The 21541-nt window shown below is 40.1% G+C and overlaps 1 protein-coding gene across 4 annotated transcripts in view; it reads left to right on the plus strand.

Annotated features, from left to right (window-relative positions):
* The first annotated feature begins 454 nt into the window (after positions 1-454).
* Positions 455-21541, plus strand: part of DIS3L2 (DIS3 like 3'-5' exoribonuclease 2) — a 366495-nt gene continuing 345408 nt past the window's right edge. For 3 of the 4 annotated variants that reach the window (XM_045078897.1, XM_004773468.3, XM_045078901.1), the window contains exon 1: positions 455-555. The gene's annotated coding sequence lies outside the window, so the exon portion shown is untranslated. The remainder of the gene's footprint in view (positions 556-21541) is intronic. The other variant, XM_045078898.1, reaches the window with a different exon arrangement.

The following is a 21541-nucleotide window of genomic DNA, read 5'->3' on the forward strand; positions in this document are numbered from 1 at the left end:
AGCACCCGTCTGCCTGCCCTCCCATCAGTCTGTGCATTTCTGAGGACAGGAACCGCGCCTCAATCGCCCCTCTCCGCCTCTCCAGGGCCAGCCCTGCCCCGAGACTTCTGCAGGTGTCCCAAACCGAGTGTCTAGTAAATGAAAGAAGGAGTAAAACCCCGTCCCGCGAAAGCACCGGCGTGGCTACAACAGGGGGACTAGAAGCCGGGCGAGAGCCCGGGCTGGGCGGGCTCCGGAGCGGGCGGCTGAGGCGGTCGGGGTCGGGCAGGAAGGCTTCCTAGAAGTGGCCTCGCTGGAGCCACCGGCTACAGCCCATCGCCCCCGCGAGGCGAGGCGAGAGAAGTCGCGCTGGCCCTTCGCCAGCCCCCGCAAGCCGCGGCACACCCCGACAGCGGAACGACCATAGACCCCCGCCTCCGCGGCGCTCTGGCTGCGCGCGGCGCTCTTGGCCCCGTCCGGCCACCGTTGCTCCCTATCCCGCCGCGCCCCGACCCGGAAGAGCATTCTCCTTAGCAACTGCGGGACCTCCGCGGCGCCAGCCTCCCGGGAGCAACGGTGAGGCCTCCCCGCCCCCGTCGCGCGCCTCACCTCGACCCCTTCCCTGGACCCGCCCCGGTTCTGGCCTGCGGGCTCTCCTACGTCCTTAGCGGGGCACCTGCGGCAGCGGCCCGGGGCGAGCGCCTTCCTTCTCCAGCGTCGTTGCCCTGCTCCGGCGTCGCCCCTGCCACCACGAGCCCCCAGCTCTCGGCCGACCCGGCCTGACAGGCTCGGCTCCTCGCGCCTGGCCCCGCCGGCCCTCTCTTGCAGCCTCCTTCGGGGCGCGGATAGGAAAACCATAATTAAATAGAGCCTGTTGCTGTAGAGAGGATGATTCCAGAGACTCGGGTCACCTGTGGGCGCGTTGTCCTGGGTCCTGATACAGATGTTTGGGACTAGCAGGGATGGAGCGTTTGAGGAGCCCTGAATGGCAACCACTTAACTAGAATGCTTGATATTTGCCTGCTGCTTTGGGCTTTCCTAAGTGATGTATTTTATCTGCTTTCTTGATCGTGGAGACTCATGTCATTGGACATTTAAAACTGACCCTTTTCCGGAGATTATGTTTCCTGGTTTTTAGGGATGTGCCGTTAGTATTAAATGTAGATAGGTTTTTGTGTCTTCCAGTTTTCTACAGAAGGAACTCTGCCTGGAACTGATTAAGTTTGGGGGCGATGTCAAGTGTTATTTGCCACGTTGAAGAAAGTAGGGGCAGGTGTTGTTACTATCTCTGACTTAATCTGAAAAGACACCATGACATTGAAAACCTCCCTTGATTGAGTTTGTAGGTGTGGTACCAAGAAAACTATAAACCTTGTTTGAACATTGTTGGATAACGACTTTATATTTAATAATGGAGCTAAAACTGAGGCATATGAAAAACTTTCAGGAATGACCTTTGCAGGAAGTTTTATACCAAAATCCATTATTCAACGCAGTATAATTTCATATCACTTCAGTAAGTATGTAATAAGCACCCAGAGTGTTAGACTATGTGAAAAGATATAAAATAAGAGTGTCTAGATTAAATTATTGGGAAAAGTATAAAGTAGCATTTGTTTAATTGAAAATCAGAGGATGGAGAGATCACTGTGGGCTGGAGTTTTCTGTGTTATGTTTATGGATTATATCTCTAAAGTGTAGATACAGTTTATATTTGTATTGGAGGGGACAGGGAATCCTAAATAGTTCCTTATGTTCTTAAGGGTTTTGGGAAATAGTTCAAAGTGACATTTTGTAGTTTCTGTTTAAAGCTCTGTGGTTACTTGATTGCAGTATCCATTTCTTTCACTCTTAGTACACATCTGGCATTTTTCCTTTTTGAGATCTAAATGAATATGGCTTATATATAGCAGGGGGCTTTGCCACTTAAGAGATTCATTCCTTTGCTTCTGTAATGGTCTTTATATGAGTCATCACAGTTTTCAGTAGAGTTAGTTACTGGGTAATATATACTTAAGAGTCTTGTGAAATGTTGCTCTTTATTCATTTGACAGGTATTTCCAGAGGGCTCCTTATGTAGCAGGCATTGTAGCAAGAAATACCAAAACAAGTTGCCCAGCAAGTAGTAATTCTGCCTTATCTACGGTGTGTTTGTGTATTTTTGTATCTTACTTAACAACCTGTGATGCTCAGGACATAGAAGGGCCAGAGAAGTGTATTTTGTTATTTTTCTTAAGAGTTAAATAGGGGTTTTAGGCTTAATTGCTTTGGACAGCCTCTAAAGATTCATTAAAGAATCCTCTTAAGATGTTTCATTGCCTTCTTATGGGTTTGTTGACCATTTATTCACTTGTTTAACAAATATTTGAGTGCTTATTGGGTACACTGTGTTGGGCCTTGGAAATGGGGGGCAGTGAGTGCATCTCTGGCCCCTGTCTTCAGATGATACCAATAATTACATGAACGTAAAAATACAACAGTGACACTATTTAATTTAGGGAAGTCCCTGGAAAGACATTTGAACTAAGATTTGAAGGTTGCATAGGAAAAGGAGGAGTGTTCCAGTGAGAGCAAACAGCAAGGGCAAAGATGATGGGGTTCATGGGAAGGATTGGGGACTTAGGGTACAGCTCTATGTACAGAACAGGAAGAGTGTTGAAGAATCTGGTGGGAGAGGGGGCTGGAGAGGTGTACTGGGTCTTGTAAGCAGTTTGAGGAGTTTTTCTTTATTTTTGGAGTAAAGAGAAAGCCTTTATACAGTTTTACTTAGATACTTAGGATGGATTGCAAATGCAGATGACACAGATTGTGTTTAGTCTGCTTTGTATTTCTGCCATTGCTTAGTATTTGTATTGTCGTCTTCCTTATTTCCTCATATGTGCTCCCTCAGCTCTGTTGTAGTTAGAAAAGCTTCCATGTCCTATCAGCGAGATGTGTCCACTTTTTTTTTTTTAATTGGGACAAAAGGTATTTTAGGGATTAGTATCAGACAGTAGAAGTTAGTTGATTTGAAATATTTTTATATCAGTATGACTGCTGGGCACTAACTTCTGTGACTTTTTTTCTTTTTTTTTTTAGGATTTGTTTTATTTGAAAGAGAGCGTGCACATGGTGGAAGGAGGGTTAGATGGGGAAGGGAGGGAGAATCTTAAGTAGCCTTGGCTGAGTGCAGAGCTAGAGGTGGGGCTCCATCTCAGGACCCAGAGATCATGAACTGAGCTGAAACCAAGAGCTGGGCGTTTAACCAGCTGTGCCACAGAGGTCTCCCTGTGATTGTTTCTTTTTAATTGTAGTAATAAAAACACATGATATAAAAGTTACCCTCTTAACCATTTTTAAGTGTTCAGTTCAGTGATGTTAACCATATTTACACTAGGACTTTTTTATCTTGCAAAACGAAAACTCTGGACCCATTGAACAACTCCCTGTTTCTATCCCCTCCCCTACCCCCCTGCCCTGCCAGCTTCTGGTGCATTTGAGTTTTTTTGTTTGTTTGTTTTAAAGATTTTATTTATTTATTTGACAGAGATCATAAGCAGGCAGAGAGGCAGGCAGAGAGAGAGGGGGAAGCAGGCTCCCTGCTGAGCGGAGAACCCGATGCGGGACTCGATGCGGGACTCGATCCCAGGATCCTGAGATCATGACCCGAGCTGAAGGCAGAGGCCCAACCCACTGAGCCACCCAGGCGCCCGGTGCATTTGAGTTTTATTGCTGTAAATGTTTTTTAAGAATCATATTTGTCTCACATTCTGTAGTACTCATCTCAGAATGCCTTCAGACCATTTGATTTTGGGTATTGGGCTGGAAAGGATTTTGAGATGGCTTAATATTTTTAAGTACAAAAAAGTAGAACAGAGCATTTTATCAGGTGGGGGAGATTTGTAAACTTTATTTATTTATTTTTTTAAAAAGACTTTATTTATTTGACAGAGACCACAAGTAGGCAGAGAGGCAGGCAGAGAGGAGGAAGCAGGTTGCCCGCTGAGCAGAGAGCCCTACTTGGGGCTCGATCCCAAAACCCTGGGATCATGACCCGAGCCGAAGGCAGAGGCTTTAACCCACTGAGCCACCCAGGCCCCTTGATTTGTAAACTTTTATTTGCAGTTTCCCAGTTTATCCTAGGCTTGGGATTCCTGTAGTGTTGCAGAACTAACCTTATAGAATCCAGTTTTTAGAATGTCCTTTGAACCTTCAGAAATTTTTTTTTGTTTTATGTGGGGAGTTGCTGTGGGAAGTAAAGTTCATTTTTATTCAAACACTACTGAGCACATGCACAAGTCATACTGTGAGTGGGCCTGGAATAGTTCCATAGATCCCTCTGAGGTCCTGCCATCTCTGCCATTACTGTAGATGTAAGAGAGACAGCCAGAGTTATTCTTGTCTTTATTAACTGGAGGATGGTGGAGCTGCATGAGATGCTCCTTTGTGTCACATTATGGGACAGAGAAGGATTTGGCAAGGATTTTTCAGATAACATTTTATTTGGAGCTATAGCAGGAACTTGATGCTCCAGAGTTGTAATTATGCAATTAACTTTCACATTGAGGCTGGAAGTGGTCAGGTTTAGTCAACTGTTAGTCCAGAGAAACTCATTTTTCTAGTTTCTTTTTTATTGTGGTAAAATGTATCATCTTAACCATTTTTTTTAAAAGATTTTATTTATTTATTTGACAGAGATCACACTTAGGCAGAGGGGCAGGCAGGGGGTGGTGGGAAGCAGGCCCCCCACCAAGCAGGGATCCTGATGTGGGGCTTGATCCCAGGACTCTGGAATCAAGAAGTATCTCTAAATCCGAGAATGATTTAGAGAAGTATCTATAAATCAGAGAATTATTTAGAGAAGTATCTCTAAATCAGGTTCTGACGTCAACATAAATGCTGAGCATGAGGATATCAACATAAATCCTATAGGGACTATAAAGAAAAGGGCAAGTAATGAAGTAGGCTGATATAGTGGGAAGTTTAAAAAAGCCTTTAAAATGAAGGAAAATATTATTGGTGTATCTGGTAGCCGCCTGGAGAGCTTGGGTACCCAAACCAGGGAGAGGCAGAAAATCCTATGATGCTAACTGAGGAGCTCTTGCTCTTTAGGTTCTCTTACTGAAACTGGATTGTTTCTAACTCTGATTAGGCTTTGATGAGGCAGAGAGGTGTGAGTGATTGTGTAGGTGCTAAGGGATTCAGAGAAAGTCCCCAGACATTTCTCTTTAACTTCTCATTCAGAGAGCCTTTCTCCACATGGGAAACAGTTGCTTCTTTCTCTTTGTCGTGGTCAGCTTTGGTCTGGTCTGTTTTAAAGGATTGACTATGAAACTCTAGCAACAGTCATGATACTGGGGATGAGATGATAGTGCATTGTTATTTTTGTTTAATCCTACATAAAATAAGAGCAACAGTTGACATGGTTTGTTACTCTTTTTAGTTATTTTAAGTTTTTTATTTTTTATTTTTTTAAAGATTTTATTTATTTATTTGTCAGAGAGAGTGAGCACAGGCAGACAGAGTGGCAGGCAGAGGCAGAGGGAGAAGCAGGCTCCCTGCTGAGCAAGGAGCATGGTGTGGGACTCGATTCCAGGGCTCTGGGATCATGACCTGAGCTGAAGGCAGCCGCTTAACCAACTGAGCCACACAGGTGTCCCTATTTTAAGTTTTTTAAATGAAAAAATATTTGAGTTGTTCATAGCTTTTTTTGTTCCAGTAAAACATTTGTTTTCTTTATGATTTACTGAATTTGGTCCTTGAAATCCCTCTTTCTTAATGGTTTGGAAGTAAGGATGCCCTCTGAATTTTATGACTAAAATGCATGGTATTAACAGGGAATAATTTTACAGGAATGAATTAGGGCCCAATTTGTATTTGGAGGATTATTAATTACTGGTTAAGACTATATTTTTTTAGGGGCGCCTGGGTGGCTCAGTGGGTTAAGCCGCTGCCTTTGGCTCAGGTCATGATCTCAGGGTCCTGGGATCGAGTCCCACATCGGGCTCTCTGCTCAGCAGGGAGCCTGCTTCCTTCTCTCTCTCTCTCTCTGCCTGCCTCTCAGTGTACTTGTAATTTCTCTCTGTCAAATAAATAAATAAAATCTTTAAAAAAAAAAAGACTATATTTTTTTAAAAAGCTGATGTACTGGGGAATAGTTAACATATATGAGCTGTATGAATTTAAGGTGTGCAGTTAAGTTAAAAAAAATTTTTTAAAGCTTTTTATGTATACTCTACACATACCATGGGACTTGAACTCATAACCCTGAGAGCAAGTGTTGTATGTTCCATTGACTGAGACCCGGATTGTTAAGTTTTGCCATGTGTATGTATTCATCATCACAAACAAGTCTGTGAATATATCCATCACCCCCAAAGCTTTCCTCATATCCCTGGCTCCTTGGCCCCCATCCCAGATAACCACTGATCTCTCTGTCACTATATGTTAATTTTCACTTCCTAAAATTTTATGTAAATGAAATCATACAGCATGTAGTTATGCTTCTTTGACTCAGCATAAATATTTTGAGATTCATTTGTGTTTTTTAGTGCATCAGTAGTTGATTGTTCAGTGCTAGTTGTATTCCTTTGTATGGGTGTTCCACAGTTTATAAATCATTCACTTATTGATGGACATTGGTTGTTTCCAGTTTTTAACTGGTAACAAAGCTGCTATGAAAATTTGTGTACAAGTCTTTGTGTGGATGTATACTTTCATTTCTCTTTATATGGTATGCTTAACTTTGAAAGAAACTGTCGAGTTTTCCAAATACTATTTAGCATTCCCACTGGCAGTGTAGAAGAGGTCCAGTTTTTCCACATCTTTGTCAACATTTGTTATGGTCAGTCTTTTTGATTTCAGACATTCTAATAGATGTGTAGTGATGTCTTGTGGTGGTCTTGATTTGTCTGTCTCTAATGACTTGTGATGCTGGGTATCTTTTTGTGAACCTATTTGCTTTCCATATAGCGTCTTTGGTGAAGTGGCTAAATTTTTGTCCCATTTTTAATTGGGTTCTGTGTTTTTTTTATTACTGAGTTTTAGAAGTTCTTTATAAATTCTGGATGTTAAGTTCTTTTTCAGCCATAGGATTTGCAGATATTTTTCCTGGTTTCTTTATTCCCTTACTAGTGACTACTGAAGAGCAAAAGCTTTTAATTTTGATAAAGTCCAAATTATAATTTTTTCTTTTGTTGATTTCTTTTTTTTGCATTACCTAAGAAATCTTTTCTTAGTTAATATCACTGATATATTCTCTGTTCTAGGAGTTTTTGTTTTAGGTTTTAGATTTAGATCCATGATCCACTTTGAGTTATTTTTAGGTATAGTAAAAGTGTGGTTTAAGGTCAGTTTTTCACATCTAGAATCCAATTGTTCTAGAATCATTTGTTGAAAAGACTATTTCCTTACTAAATTGCCTTCTGCATAGGTTGAAAATCTCCTTTTTAATGTGCTCTGTTTCTGGACTCTCTTCTGTTTCACTGATCTATTTGGCTTGATTTGATGATTATAGTTTTATAATAGAGCTTGAAGTGGGGTGGGTCCTTCAGCTTTGCTCTTCTTTTTCAAGATTTTGACTCTTTGAGGACTTTCTCATTTCTAAATTAATTTTAGAATCAGCTCATCAGCTTTTACAAAAAGTCTGCTTGAGAATTTGAGATTGTATTCTATCTATAGATCGGTTGAGGAGAATGACTGCCTTTTTTTTTTTTTAATTATTTATTTATTTTAGAGATAGAGAGCTCACTCTTGCAAGCAGAGGAAGGGGCAGAGGGAGAGAATATCCAAGCAGACTCCCACTGAATTCGGGTTGGGTGTGGGGCTGGATGTGGGGCTTGATTCCCATGAGAATCCACGTCCTTGAGACCAGGACCCATGAGATTGGGACCTGAGCCAAAACCAAGAGTCAGACACTTAACCGACTGAGTTGCCCAGGTGCCCTGAGGTTTTTCAGGTTGTTCTAGTGGGGGTGAAGCATTTGAGGAGGGAAGAGTATATTGCAGTGTGTGTGGCTTTGGGAGATTTGGGCATGTGTTTAGCTGAATTGGGTTTGAATATGGAAAGCAGATAAATGACTAGGGAGGTTGGACTGAATTGTGGAGTATTTTTGATGTCTGGTGTTCACACCACATTTTAATATATCTTGTCTCCAGCTGCTGCATGCCTCTGACACAGCAATGGTGCCTTTTAAAATTTCTTTTCATTACTTGATACAGTCTTGTGTATAATTCACAGGTTTATTGATTAATAACATTTTCTTACGATAGTACCCTTGGTGCTTCTTTATTACTATTTGTGATTGCATTGTTTATTGTGTTCATAAAATTTTGTGTTCATAAGATTCCTTCCAAAGAAGTCAGCATACTTATGCTAATTCATTTACTGATTGTCTCAGCAGTCAGATTACCATACACAAAGAGTATCCCACTTTCTCAGGCATCCAGAATCTTGCTTCAACTTAAGGGTCATTGTGTAATCTTGTTCTGTTCTAATGAAAGGAGTACTCAGATGATATTGTTGTGGGCAGAGCCCAGGCCTGGTTCTCTGGGACATTTTTACTTCTGGCTGTCGGGGAGGAGTACCTGTGTTACTGTCCTTGAACTCACAACTGCCCACTACATGCAGAGTTGGCTCTGACACCACAAGTGCTCAACAAAACTCACATCTTTGTATCTCACTCGAGAGTTCAAGTTCCACCCAGGGTTTCATTGAATTTCAATCAACTAAAAACTAATGAATGGAAAAATGTCTTACTGTTCAAATTGCATCATTCTTGCTGCAGTACTTTTAATTTTCTTATGCAGACCTTTTTACTCTGGAGTTCTGGCAAGTGTCCTCTCTGCTGGAGCTCCCCAAAGGCATTGCTAGTGTCTCAGGGAGTTTGATCGAAGAATGCATTGCCCTTTGCTGTAAACTCTCCCTGCATCCATGCATCTTCTTGCTAATGCAACTTCAGAAGAAAAGATGAAAAGTAAAGATTCTGCTAACTCCTAAAAGGTGTCTACTTAGAAGGAGATGACAGAACCAAGCAGATTTTCAGTGGCAAACATTGAATCTAGAATTAAAAGACTATTTATGTCTTTACATGCAGTCTGTACAGTTTATCTGGTTTTACTGTTTTGGAGTAGACACACAATATGACATTAGTTTCAAGTGTACAACATAATCATCCAATTTCTTTATATGTTGTGCTGTGCTCCCCCAAAGTGTAGTTACCATCTGTCACTGTACAAAGCCGTTACAAGATCATTGGCTATATGCTGTGCTTTTTCAATTCTACACTGTTTGTTTCCAAATTATGGTCTTTTATTAAATACTGAGAAGTTATAAAATAAGTGAAAAATAAGCATAAGATATACAGAATAATAGGATAATGTGTATCCATATAACAACCACCCAGTGTAGGAAGAAAGTTGTCATTGCTGTTGAAGATCTATGTTCTTGTTTGTAATCTTCTTTTCCCTTTCACAGGTAACCTGAGTTTTGTATTTTCCTTATATTTGAATCACATCCTTTGTATCCTTAAACTGTTAATTTAATTTTGGATGTTTTTGAAATTTGTAGAATGGAATCACACTGCAGACATTTTTTAGTGATTTGCTTCTCCTTGGAACATTATGCTTTAGTCACTTTTTTTTTTTTTAAGGATTTTATTTATTTGACAGAGAGAGACACAGCAAAAGAGGGAACACAAGCAGGCGGAGAGAGAGAGAGAGATTGAGAGAGAGAGAGAGAAGCAGGCTTCCTGCTGAGTAGGGAGCCTAGGATCATGACCTGAGCCAAAGGCAGATGCTTAATGACTGAGCCATCCAGGTGCCCCTGCTTTGGTCACATTTTGCCAATAATGAATCCTGGCCTGTTTGTACTTAGGTACATAAATTTATTTCTTAACAATTTTCCTCACTGTTCTCATAAAGAGTAAGATTCATATATTTATGCCTTTTAGAAATAAAAAAAAGACAATGCTTTCTGACTGGACATGAATAAACCAGTTTCCTTTAAGGCCTATCTCCATGTACTCCAGAGCCCATCTCTCAGGGCCATACATTAATGAGTGGGCAGAAGTCCTTAAAGTGGCTCATTTTTGCTGTCTTTTCTCTCTGCTTTACTTTGGGCAGTCTGGACACTCCCCATTCCTTAAATAGGTATGGTTTCGGGGTTCTTTATCCTGACTGCACATAAGAATAATATCATGCCTACCAAAGACTGGCCAATTAAATTTGAGTGTTTCTTTTTGTGACTGTTCCTATCTTTTGCCTGTTCTTTTTGTTTGTTTGTTTAACTTTGTTTTAATTGGGTTGCTTCTTTCATATTGATTTATCGGTCTTAACATCTTGACATCGTCTGTATATAAATCCTTGCTAAGTATAAAATAATAAGTTATTTTTATTTTCAGATTTTTTATTTGAGAGAAACAGAGAAAGAGATCTAGAGCAGAGAGGGAGAGGGAGAAGCAGACTCCTCGCAGAGCAGAGAGCCTGAGTCAGGGCTCCATCCCAGGACCCTGAGATTAGGACCTGAACCAAAGGCAGACGCTTAACCAACTGAGCCATCCAGATGCCCCTAACTCCTTGAATTGTTATATGTTGCAGATATTTTCTCTGTTATTCTCTGATAATGTTTTGTCTTTATTTATGACTTCTTTGATATACAGAGGTTTTTAATTTTTAAAAGATTTTATTTATTTGTTTGACAGATAGAGATCACAAGTAGCCAGAGAGGCAGGCAGAGAGAGAGGAGGAAGCAGGCTCCCTGCTGAGCAGAGAGCCCGATGTGGGGCTTGATCCCAGGACCCTGGGATCATCACCTGAGCCAAAAGCAGAGGCTTTAACCCACTGAGCCACCCAGGCACCCCGAGGTTTTTAATTTTTAAAATTTGAATCTTTTTATCTATGGTCTCTGTTTGTTTGTTTTTTTTTTTTTAACTAAGAAGACTTAAAAAAAAATTTATTTATTTATTTATTTATTTGACAGAGATCACAAGTAGGCAGAGAGGCAGGCAGAGAGAGAGAGGGAAGCAGATTCTCTGCTTGGCAGGGGCCCGATCCCCTGACCCTGGGATCATGACCTGAGCCGAAGGCAGAGGCTTAACCCACTGAGCCACCCAGGCGCCCCTAAGAAGACTTTCTTTACCCATTTATTTTAAGCAATTTCCCCCAATATTTTCTCTTAATATATTTATAATTTTACTTCTAACATTTAGCACTTTAAGTGTACTACAGTCTTATTTTTTATGTATAGTAGTAAAGATCTATTTTTCTCTAAATAGCCAGTTGTCTCATTATCTTGATTGATTTATTGATTGAAATGAACAGAACCTCAAGATTTTATTGTGTTCATGATAAAACAAAATAGGAAGCTTAGAACTGGATCAGTTTTTCTTTCTTTTATTTCCCCCAAGGTCAAAATGCTTGCATCTCTTAATAGCGAGCATTCTCTTAGATCTGCAGTTGGGCTCAACAGAGTCAAGCCTTAGCACCATCTTCTTTAGCCTTTCTCTAGAAAATGGGCTAGTGTGCTCAACATAACCACTCTGCGTCCTCTCATAATTTGGCTTTCCCTGGGCATAAAAAGAATCTTTGCCTGCCTTCCTTCCTCCCTCCCTCCCTCCTTCCTCTCCCTCTCTCTAAAGATTTATGTATTTATTTGAGAGAGAGCGCAAGTATACACATGCATGGGAGGAAGGGGAGAGGGAGAGAGAGAATCCAAGTTGACTCTGTGTTGATCATGGAGCCCAATATGGGGCTCAGATCATGACTTGAGTGGAAATCAAGAGCCTGTCACCTAATTGACTGAATCACTCAGGTGCCCTGAAGGAGAATCTTTGCCTTTCTTACACGTTGTATCATTTTGCAGGGTTGGTGCTTGCCACACTTCTTGCAGAAAGTCTGGCAGGTTTTAGGAACCTGAGTGATCTTCCCCCACTGATTTGAATATAAGTTTTTAAAATTTTATAAGTCTCTTTCTAGGACTGTTTTCTTCTTATACATCTTTGCCTATTTCAAGTAAATGTCATACTCCTTTTTAAAAATTATTTTAAAAAATTTAATTCTACAATATAGTGATTTAGTAATTCTGTATATTACTCAGTGTTCATCAAGGTGACGTACTGAATTTCATACTCTTAATAACCATTATTTCATAGTATGTTTTTCAATCTGATAGAGCAAATCTTTTCTTGTTACTCTTTTCTTTGCAACCATTTTCCATCATTCTGGACATTTTTCTCTTCCATTTGGACTTAAAATTATTTTTTACTGCTTGAAATTCACATATCATAAAATTTAGCAATTCAGTGGCATTTAGTACACTCACAGTGTTGTGCAATCATTACCTCTAATTCCAAAAGAAAGCTCCATACCTATTCAGTAGTTGCTCTCTACTCTTCCCTCTCCCTGTCCTCTGGTCTTCCCTCTCCCTGTCCTCTGGCAACCACCTATCTCTGTTACGTCTCTGTGCATTTACCTATTCTGGATGTTCATATACATGGAATCATATGTGACCTTGTGTCTGTCTGGCTTCCTTCACTTTGTATAGGTTTCTAAGATTCTTGTTGTAGCATGGGTTCATTTCTTCAGATACACGCATTATTTACAGCTAAAAAAGATTTCATTTTGTGTATATGTCACAATTGATTTATTCATTGATGGACATTTTGGTTGTTTCCGCCTTTTGGCTATTATGAATAGTTCTGCTATGAACATGTGTGTGTAAGTATTTGTTTGGATAATTATTTTCAGCTCTTTTGGGCATATGCCTAGAATTGGAGTTGCTGGGTCATATGGTAATTTCACATTTAACTTTCTGAGGAACTTACAGACTGTTTTACATTGTGGCTGAACCATTTTATGTATTTACCAGGGATTTATGAAAGTTCCACTTTCTCCACATCTTTGCCAATATTTGTTATTTTCTGGTTTGTGTTTTGTTTTGTTATAGCCTTCTGAGTGAGTGTGGGGGGAACTTTACTGTGGTTTTGATTTACATTTTTTTGATGGCTAATCATGTTGGGCATGTTTTCATGAATTTATTGGCCATGAATATATCTTCTTTGGAATAATGTCTGTTTCCATCCTTTGCCTTTTTTCTTCCATTTGATTGTTAAGATGAGATTGTCAATTTCTATAAAAAAGTCATGATCTGAATTTAATTGTGAATACATTGTAAGTTTTTGATTAATTTACAGCTGATATCTTTATACTATTGGCTCTTTCTGGTCAAGAGCAGGGTTTCTTTCTTTGTTTAGGTCTTCTGTGTTTTTAAAAATAATTTAAAAATTTAATTTAGATCTTATATCAGTCTTACTAATTTTATCCCCAGCCATTTTGTGATTTTGGCTACTACTTCGAATTTATCTTTCTCTGTCATATTTTTAGATGATTATGGGCATATAGGAATGTTAGTGATGACTTATTTATTGATTTGAGATCTAATCTTTCTGCATTCTTGCTGCAATCATGAGTCTTAATAATTTGTGAGTATATCCTTCGAGATTTTTCTGGATAGACAGCCATATTACCTGTAAATACTGAAAACCTCATCTCTTTTCCAATATTTCTTCTTCTTTCTACTAACTTTTGATTATATCCACTAGGACCTCTGTGGCACAGTGTTGAGTTGTTGGTGGTATCCTGTCTATAACATTACCTCATTAAATATAATGTTTATTGTTTCTGACTTCTTTTTAAGATTTTTTGATTTTAGGGTCCTGGGATCGAGTTCCACGTCGGGCTCCTTGCTCCGCTGGGAGCCTGCTTCTCCCTCTGCCTCTACCTGCCACTCTGCCTGCCTGTACTCTCTCTGACAAATAATAAAATCTTAAAAAAAAAAAAGGATTTTTTGATGTTATTTGTTTATTTATTCATTAGTGAGAGAAGGTACGAGTTGGGGGGAAGGACAGAGAGAGGGAGAAGCTGAGCAGGGAACCTGATGAGGGGCTCAGTCCCAGGACTCTGGGATCATAACCTTAGGTGAAGGCAGTTGCTTAGCCGGCTGAGCCACCCAGGTGCTTTGACTTATATTTATTTTTTTTAGTTAAGGAAGTTTTGCACTATTCCTTTATTTGCTAAGGTGTTTTTTTAAAAATGCTGTTTAATACTAACTGATGTTAAACTATAATGTTCTTTTCTTAGGCATTTATTAAGTAGTCCACCTCCCCTTGTTACTATGCAGTAAATCATATTAATAGCTAGATTCTCTTAGAATGTATCTGGAGCATGATCTTCTATATGCTGTTGGGATTCAGGATATTAATATTTTATTTAGGATTTTTGCATCCGTGTTCATAAGTGAGATTGTCCTGTATTATTACTTAATAATAATTAAGTAATTAAATATTAATTTGGGTTTCTTTCTTTGGGTTTGAAATTTAGAATACAGTTGACATTTAGCATGTTATGGAGTTTTTCTTCTTTTTCTTATTTCTTATTTATTTATTTATTTGAGAGAGAGCATGGGGAGAAAGAGAGCACAGGGAGAGGGGAGGGAAGCAGGCCCCTGCTGAGCAGGGAGCCTGACAGGGGCCTTGATCCCAGGACTCTGGGATCATGACCTGAACTGAAGGCGGACACTTAACCAATTGAGCCACCCAGGCGCCCCTTATCTTTGCTTCTTAACTGGTATTTCTTGTATATTGAAGACCTGGAGCTTAGCAGAAACACTTCTTTCTGTGGAGTGAAAAACTGCAGGCTTTCACATAGGATATGTGGCACATGGGGTCCCCTGGAAGACATGGATTAGGCTGATAGTGGTTTAGAAGTGGCTGGAACTTGAAATGGGGGCTACTGTGGGAGGCCCTGCCTAAAAATGGATGGATTAATGTAGGTCTGCTCTAGAGTGAGCAACCCTGACTGAGAACTGAGAATTCCTGGGAGAGGGAGGCCTTATGAAGCACAGAGGTGGTCCTGAGGGCTGCCCGAGAAGGCACACGGAGTCTCTTGGAACTGATTAAAGGGATTCTGGCTCCTAGCAGGATGGAGATTCTGAGCTGGAAGGAACCTTAGATCCTCATCCCTTACAACTGACTTAGACTCGTGAAAAGTATTTGAGGCCTTGGGGGAATGGAAAACATTTTTGAATCTACTTTCTAGCTCTTGGCTTCGGAAGTAAAGGATGGACTAGAGACCGAGACGCAGCAAATCAGAGAACAAATACGATGCTCAGTGGGGAGAATTGGAGAATCTTTGGAGAAGCTTATTAGAGCCACATAGTCATTATATTCCTGGGACAGTTCTTAAATATTTAAAAAATAGTTATATGATTTAGGTAAAGAGTAAAAATAGAATCAAGTTCTTTATTACCCAGCTTTCTAGTTGAGTATCAGTGGGATATAAGAAAAAGGCTGTTAATTTTTATGTATTGCGTTTGGATATTGGATACTACTGAACTCATTCTGATACTTTTTCATTTGATTATATTGGAGTTTCTAGGAAGCAAGAATTTCATTTATCATTGATTGTTTTGCCTCTTCTCTAAAGTTCATATGGTCTTGTTTATAGCAATGACTAGTACCTTTAGAATGATATTAAATGACACTGTAATAGCTGGCATCCTTTTCTTGTGCTTGAAGTTAGTAGGAATGCTTCTAGTGCTTCATGATTGTAAGTTATTTTCTGATGCTGTTTTTTGTTTTAACTTTTTTCCTTTTTAAACTTTATTTTTAAATTAAGCTTTTTATTGTGAGATACTTGGAGAGTCACATGTAGTTGTAAGAAACAAGAGAAAGATCCTGTGGATACTTTACCCTGTTTCCTCTTGTGTAACTGTAATATCACAACTAGGAAATTGATGTCAGTTCAATTACCCATCTTATTTTGATTTCATCAGTTTTAGTTGTACCGGGGTGTGTGTGTGTATATATCTCTATCACCTGTAGATTTGTGTGACCACCAGTGTGATCAAGATATAAAATAGGTTCTGTCCAAGAATCCCTTTCCCAGCTACAGCCATTTCCCTCCCTCTCTGCCTTCTTAACCCTTTGCAACCAAGACACTCTCCTAAGTCTAATTTGTCATTTCAAGAGTACTACAAATGGAAGCATACAGTACATAGCCTTTGAGATTGCTTCACTCCACATAATTCCCTTGCAGTTCCTCCAGGTTTACCGTATGTATCAATAGTTCGCTCTGTTTAGCCTGGGTAGTATTCCATGGCTAGAGTGTACCACAGCCTGTTTTACTATTTATCTGCTGAGGGGCACCTCTGAGGTGTTTTCAGTTTTTGGTTATGATGAGTGAAGTTTTGTCAGTTGATCAGTAATGCATCTTTTAGCATCTTTCCCCCTCTAGTGCAGGATCTAGTCTAGGGTCACACATGGCATTTAGTTTGTCCTGTTTCCTTTGTCCTCTTTAATCTGGAAAAGCCTTTGTCTTTTGTAACATTGATATTTTTGAAGAATAGAATCCTCTTTTTTTAAAAGGATGTTCCTCATTTGGTTTGTTTGATGTTTCCTCATGATTAAATTCAAGTTATGTATTATTCTTGGCTTGAATACTACATAAGACATGTTCTTTTCTTGAGAAATTCATCTTACTGCATTAGAAAAATTCTTTTGAGTTCTAGTTTACTAAGAAGTCTTAATTCAGAATGGGTGTTGGGTGCACATTAATTAGAGCTTGGAGTCGAGGCCATTGGCTGGCCGGTGGACTCCCAAGTAGTGTAGGTAGCATGCGACACAAGTGATGAGGGGCTCTTGCTCAGTGAATGCAGTTTGGTAGTAAACCTTGCAACAAGTGGAAAAAAAAGATGCCTTTTGGCTTCTATCTTCATGATGATTTGGTTCCATTCTGTTAATTTACTAACCTAATGAATATGTTAACAGATCTCTACCATGGATTCATGTTTTATAATTGTTAAAATTTAATGTTAGAGTTAGTAATTTATTTTTTATATTGGATTTTGCATTTTTGTTTATAATAAAAACTCTTCTGTAGTTCTGCGTGTGGAAGAGTGTGTGTGTGTTTGTGTGTGTTCTATCTTTGTCAGATTTGGTATTGGAGTTGTTTAGCCACATAGAATATATTGAAAAGTTTCCATAACATTGAAATTACCTGTCTCTGAAACCTTCTCGGCCTGGTGCAATTTGTGGGGAGTGTGTGGATCTTTGGCAGTGTTTTCTGGTTTCTTCTCTGATTAAAGATGTATTTAAGTTTTAACATTTTTAAAAAGTTCTGTCTCTCTGCTACTTTCCATTGCTCTTAGAATAAAGACGCAGGCTCTGCATTTGGGGTCATGTACTCCTCACCCTCCTATGTGTTGTCACCATTCTTTTATTTCTTCAACTGCTAGAGCTGAGTCTGAGATTTTGAGTCTGAGATTTCCCCTCCTTTTTTTTTTTTTTTTTAGGATTTTATTTCCTTATTTGATAGAGACTTTGAGAGGGAACACAAGCGGGGGAGTGGGAGAGGGAGAAGCAGGCTTCCTGCTGAGCAGGGAGTCCGATGTAGGACTGGATCCCAGAACCCTGGGATCATGACCTGAGCTGAAGGAGGACGCTTAACAACTGAGCCACCCAGGCGCCCCGATTTCCCTTCTTGTTATGCTCATACCAAGTCTTACCAATTCTGTTCTTAATTTGTATTTTGAACCTGTTTTATTTTTTCCATCCTTATTGCCACCTGGATTCTTCCAGTCATTTTACAGGTTTTTCAGTCCCCAGTCTCTCCTTCCAAATCAGCCTCTGAACCGCAGCCGCAGTGTTCACAGTGACATACAGATCTGATCATGTTAGGTCCCTGCACAGAATTCTTTGGTGATTCCAGGGCAGAGTTTGCCTAAGTTGTTCCTCCTCCTCCTTTCCTCCTTCTCCTTTTCTTCTCCTCCTCCTCCTTCTTAAAAGATTTTATTTATTTATTTGACAGCGAGAGAGAGATCACAAGTAGGCAGAGAGGCAGGCCAGGGGGGTGGGGCAGCAGGCTTCCCGCTGAGGAGAGAGCCCAGTGTGGGGCTTGACTCCAGGACCCTGGGATCCTGACCTGAGTGGAAGGCAGAGGCGTACTCCCTGAGCCACCCAGGTGCTCCATCCCAGTTCTTCCATCGCTCCCCAGCAGTCTATCCGTACCTCACTACCCAGAGTTGCTTTGCCCATGCTTGTCGCTGTTTGCTCTGACCCTCTTCTGGCCTCTTCATCTTTGAGCGCTTCTCACAAGCCTTCCTCTGTGAAGCCCTCCCTGAGGGGACCTCTTCACCAACAGAGTTTACTAGTTCCTCTCCGTGCAGCCACCTCACTTTTGCTCTTTTGTGACTATAGTTCTCTTTTTTTGGCACTATTTTTCACATGTCTTTTTCTGTTATATCCTGTGAGCTTTTTAAGGGCAGAAACTTTGCATATTGTGTTAGTACTGTGCTTGGCTCCATAGATTCTTAGATATTTGTCGAATGAGTACAAGCTGAAGTCAGAGGCTTGCGAGAAAACTAATCTGATTGAAGCAGAAGGTTATAATAGGAGTAGGGAAGACAATAAGCCCGGATGGGCCAACAGATTATGAAGCAACTGAAATGTTTGGCTAAGGAGTTTGGACTCTGTCTTTAGTTAGCAAGACGAGTAGAGGAAGGAGGCAAGAGGAGGCAAGGTCATTTTTTCATTGTTACGTTATAGAGACTGATTAAAGTACTACCATCATGGTATTTTTATTTTTTGGTCTTTTTTAGTGTGGGTGCTGGTTCTTTAATAAATAAATAAATAAAATTTGCTGCTTGGGCGCCTGGGTGGCTTAGTTGGTTGAGTGTCTGACTCTTGGTTCCAGCTCAGGTCATGGTCTCAGGGTTGTGGGATTGAGCCCCATGTCCGGCTCTTTACTGAACTGAATGTGGAGCCTGCTAGGAATCCTCTCTCTCCTCTCCCTCTGCCCCCTCTGTCCACCCCCTCATGCTATCTCTCTCTTAAAAATAAAAATTAAAAAAAAAAAAAAGACTGCTGCAAATATAAGAAGTAAATGACCTTATGTTAATAATAGCAAATGCTTTTTGAGTGCTTACTATCTGCCAGGCACTCTTGTGAGAACTTATATTACCTCATTTAGTACTCCTGATAGCTCTATGAGATAGGTTTTTTTAAGGCCCATTTTAGATGGTAAAACTGAGTCACAGAGACGTGAAGTAACATGTCCAGTGCCACAGCTTTTAAGTGGCAGAACTAAGATTCAAACATGGGCATTTTGGCTACAGAAGCCTTTTAACTACTAAGCTCTGCTCTCTTCCATTAATCTTACAGCTTAGTGGGTAGCACCCAGCCTTCCAGAAACTGGCCTTTTAATCTTGAACTAAGATCCAGTGAAACCATTTTCTGTGTTAGTAGACATGAGCTAGTATTATTTGACTTCTTTTCTAGTAGATAATTCTACTAGAATTAGTAGAATATGTAGTGGCTTCAAATGTTCATCTGTTGCCTCAAGTGGGAGCTAAAATAGAGCCTGTTCTGCATCTGATTAGCATTTGGGGTACTTTTTGAAAGTGTTAAATATTTGAAATGAAGTTTAAATGCCACCAGAGGTTGTCTTAGCAAATTAGAAATGAGAGCTTAGAGGAAACCCTGGTAAGTTAGTTGCCTGGCCCCTGTCATTCAGACCAGGTAAGGATTGTTTCTTCCAGCATGTTCTTCAGTGCTTGGTCCAGTCTTTGTTAATTGTCTCAAAGAAATAGCTCTGCTATCCCTGAAGGAAGGCGGTTTTCTAATCTCTCATCTGTCTGAGAGTTTTTCTTTGTAATTAGATGTGGAGATTAAAATTGCTTTATTCTAAGTTTCTTTCAAGGTCACTACCATCTGAAGAAGTACAGAATACATGAATCTGGGTTTGCCAAGATTACAGTTGCTGTGGGATTTATAACTTTGGATTTCCTCACATCTGGATAGTGAAATTTGCACAAAGCCTCTATACAAATATAAGCCTATATTTTTGGTGCACCTAGAGGTAGTAAGATCTTAGTGATGTAGCTTCCCAATAAATGACATATTGAACATGGGCAGACTGAAGTTTTCAAATAATCTGAAGATTCTGAACTTTGCTGTGGAGTCAGTACCCCATACTCTGCTTTTCTGCTCAGAAGTCTTGTATCAACACTGGGAAACTGGAGGTCTGGAGTGGAAGTGGAGGACCAGCTTATTTCCTGGGGGCCTCTAGACCTCATGTTTGTTTTGTCTCCCTGAGAAGCAGGGATTCTGGTGCTGCTGTTTTGAGTTCTGCTTTTGAAGCATCAAGAAGAAATGCTGTAGGCCTTAGTTGAATTTCAGTGTTCTTCAAATTCTTTTGGTTATTTGCTTCCTTGGGTTGTCCTATTTCTCTGCTCTCTACCTGAAGTTATTAACTGTTACATCTGTAGTAATGCGCTTGTGGGTGATAGAGGTTTCCATCTGGGAAATGTAGAATTTTGAAAAGCCACAAACCCTAGAGTCACCATCTTTCAAACTCACCCATACTGAATGGTGTGAATGTGAACCATATTTTCTCTACAGAAAGGAGGGTTAGCATCAGTTTGTCTTGGGAGGCCTTTCTCAGGTTCCCCAGTACAGGGCCTCAGCTGACAGACCAGATTCAAAATTGACAAGTTGGCCTAGGGGTCATTAAAGTTTCCCCATCTTTCCATCCGTGGTCTGGATTTAGTCTTCATCTTTTTGCCTTTTGGAATTTGGGGTCCTGCATTCCTCCAGATGCCATGCTAGCAATCTTGATTGTCATTTTTGAGGGGACAGTACAACTGCTTGTGACTTGGCCTGTCTTCCCCCAGGGGGTGTCTGCAATGCACGACAAGCACCTGGTGTTGTAGGCCTGACCATGATCCTTAGTGAGGACTTACCATAGATAGACAATTCCAGATGTCTGTGGCTAAGGCCCTGAGAGTTGGCATTAGTGTAGCAACATTTTCCCAAGAAGAAAGTCATGGGGCGCCTGGGTGGCTCAGTGGGTTAAGCTTCTGCCTTTGGCTTGGGTCATGATCTCAGGGTCCTGGGATCGAGCCCTGCGTCGGGCTCTCTGCTCTCTCTCTCCCTGCCTCTCTGCCTGCTTGTGATCTCTCTCTCTGTGTCAAATAAATAAAATCTAAAAAAAAAAAAAAAAAAAAAGAAAAAGAAAAAAAAGAAGAAAGTCATGATGTAACTGACAGATTTTTAAAAATAAAGAACTAACAAAAATAAAATAAAGAACTAACAGAAGCCAGGTTGGTAATAATCTCTTGTATAAAATGAAAAAGAATAGTTTTCATGAAGACTGAAATTTTATTTGATATAATATGAACCTAGGGGAAGCTACTTTCAGTTCTTGTGTATTTTAGACATTTTGTTCATTTGATTTTAGATTCTGAAAGTTTTAGACATTTTTGTAAATTGCCATGATAAAATCGGACATGTGGGTAAGCTTTGCAACTCTTTTCTTTGTCTTACTAATTTTGAGATTAGTGTTTGTGGGTGGATAATGGCTTTGATTACCATTTAAATTATACATATGGCTGGTGGATGAATTATTTTCTCAGCTTTATTATTAAGTAGCTGTTCTGTATCACAGCATGAAATTTGGATTATACCTGTATGATTACCTTGTTCCAGAAAATTTATGCTTTATGTAAGTAAAAGCCTTCAAGGATAACAGTA

This window comes from Mustela putorius, unplaced genomic scaffold (assembly GCF_011764305.1).
Source record: "Mustela putorius furo isolate JIRA1106 unplaced genomic scaffold, ASM1176430v1.1 tig00000275_pilon_pilon_pilon, whole genome shotgun sequence".
In the NCBI taxonomy this organism is placed as follows: Eukaryota; Metazoa; Chordata; class Mammalia; order Carnivora; family Mustelidae; genus Mustela; species Mustela putorius.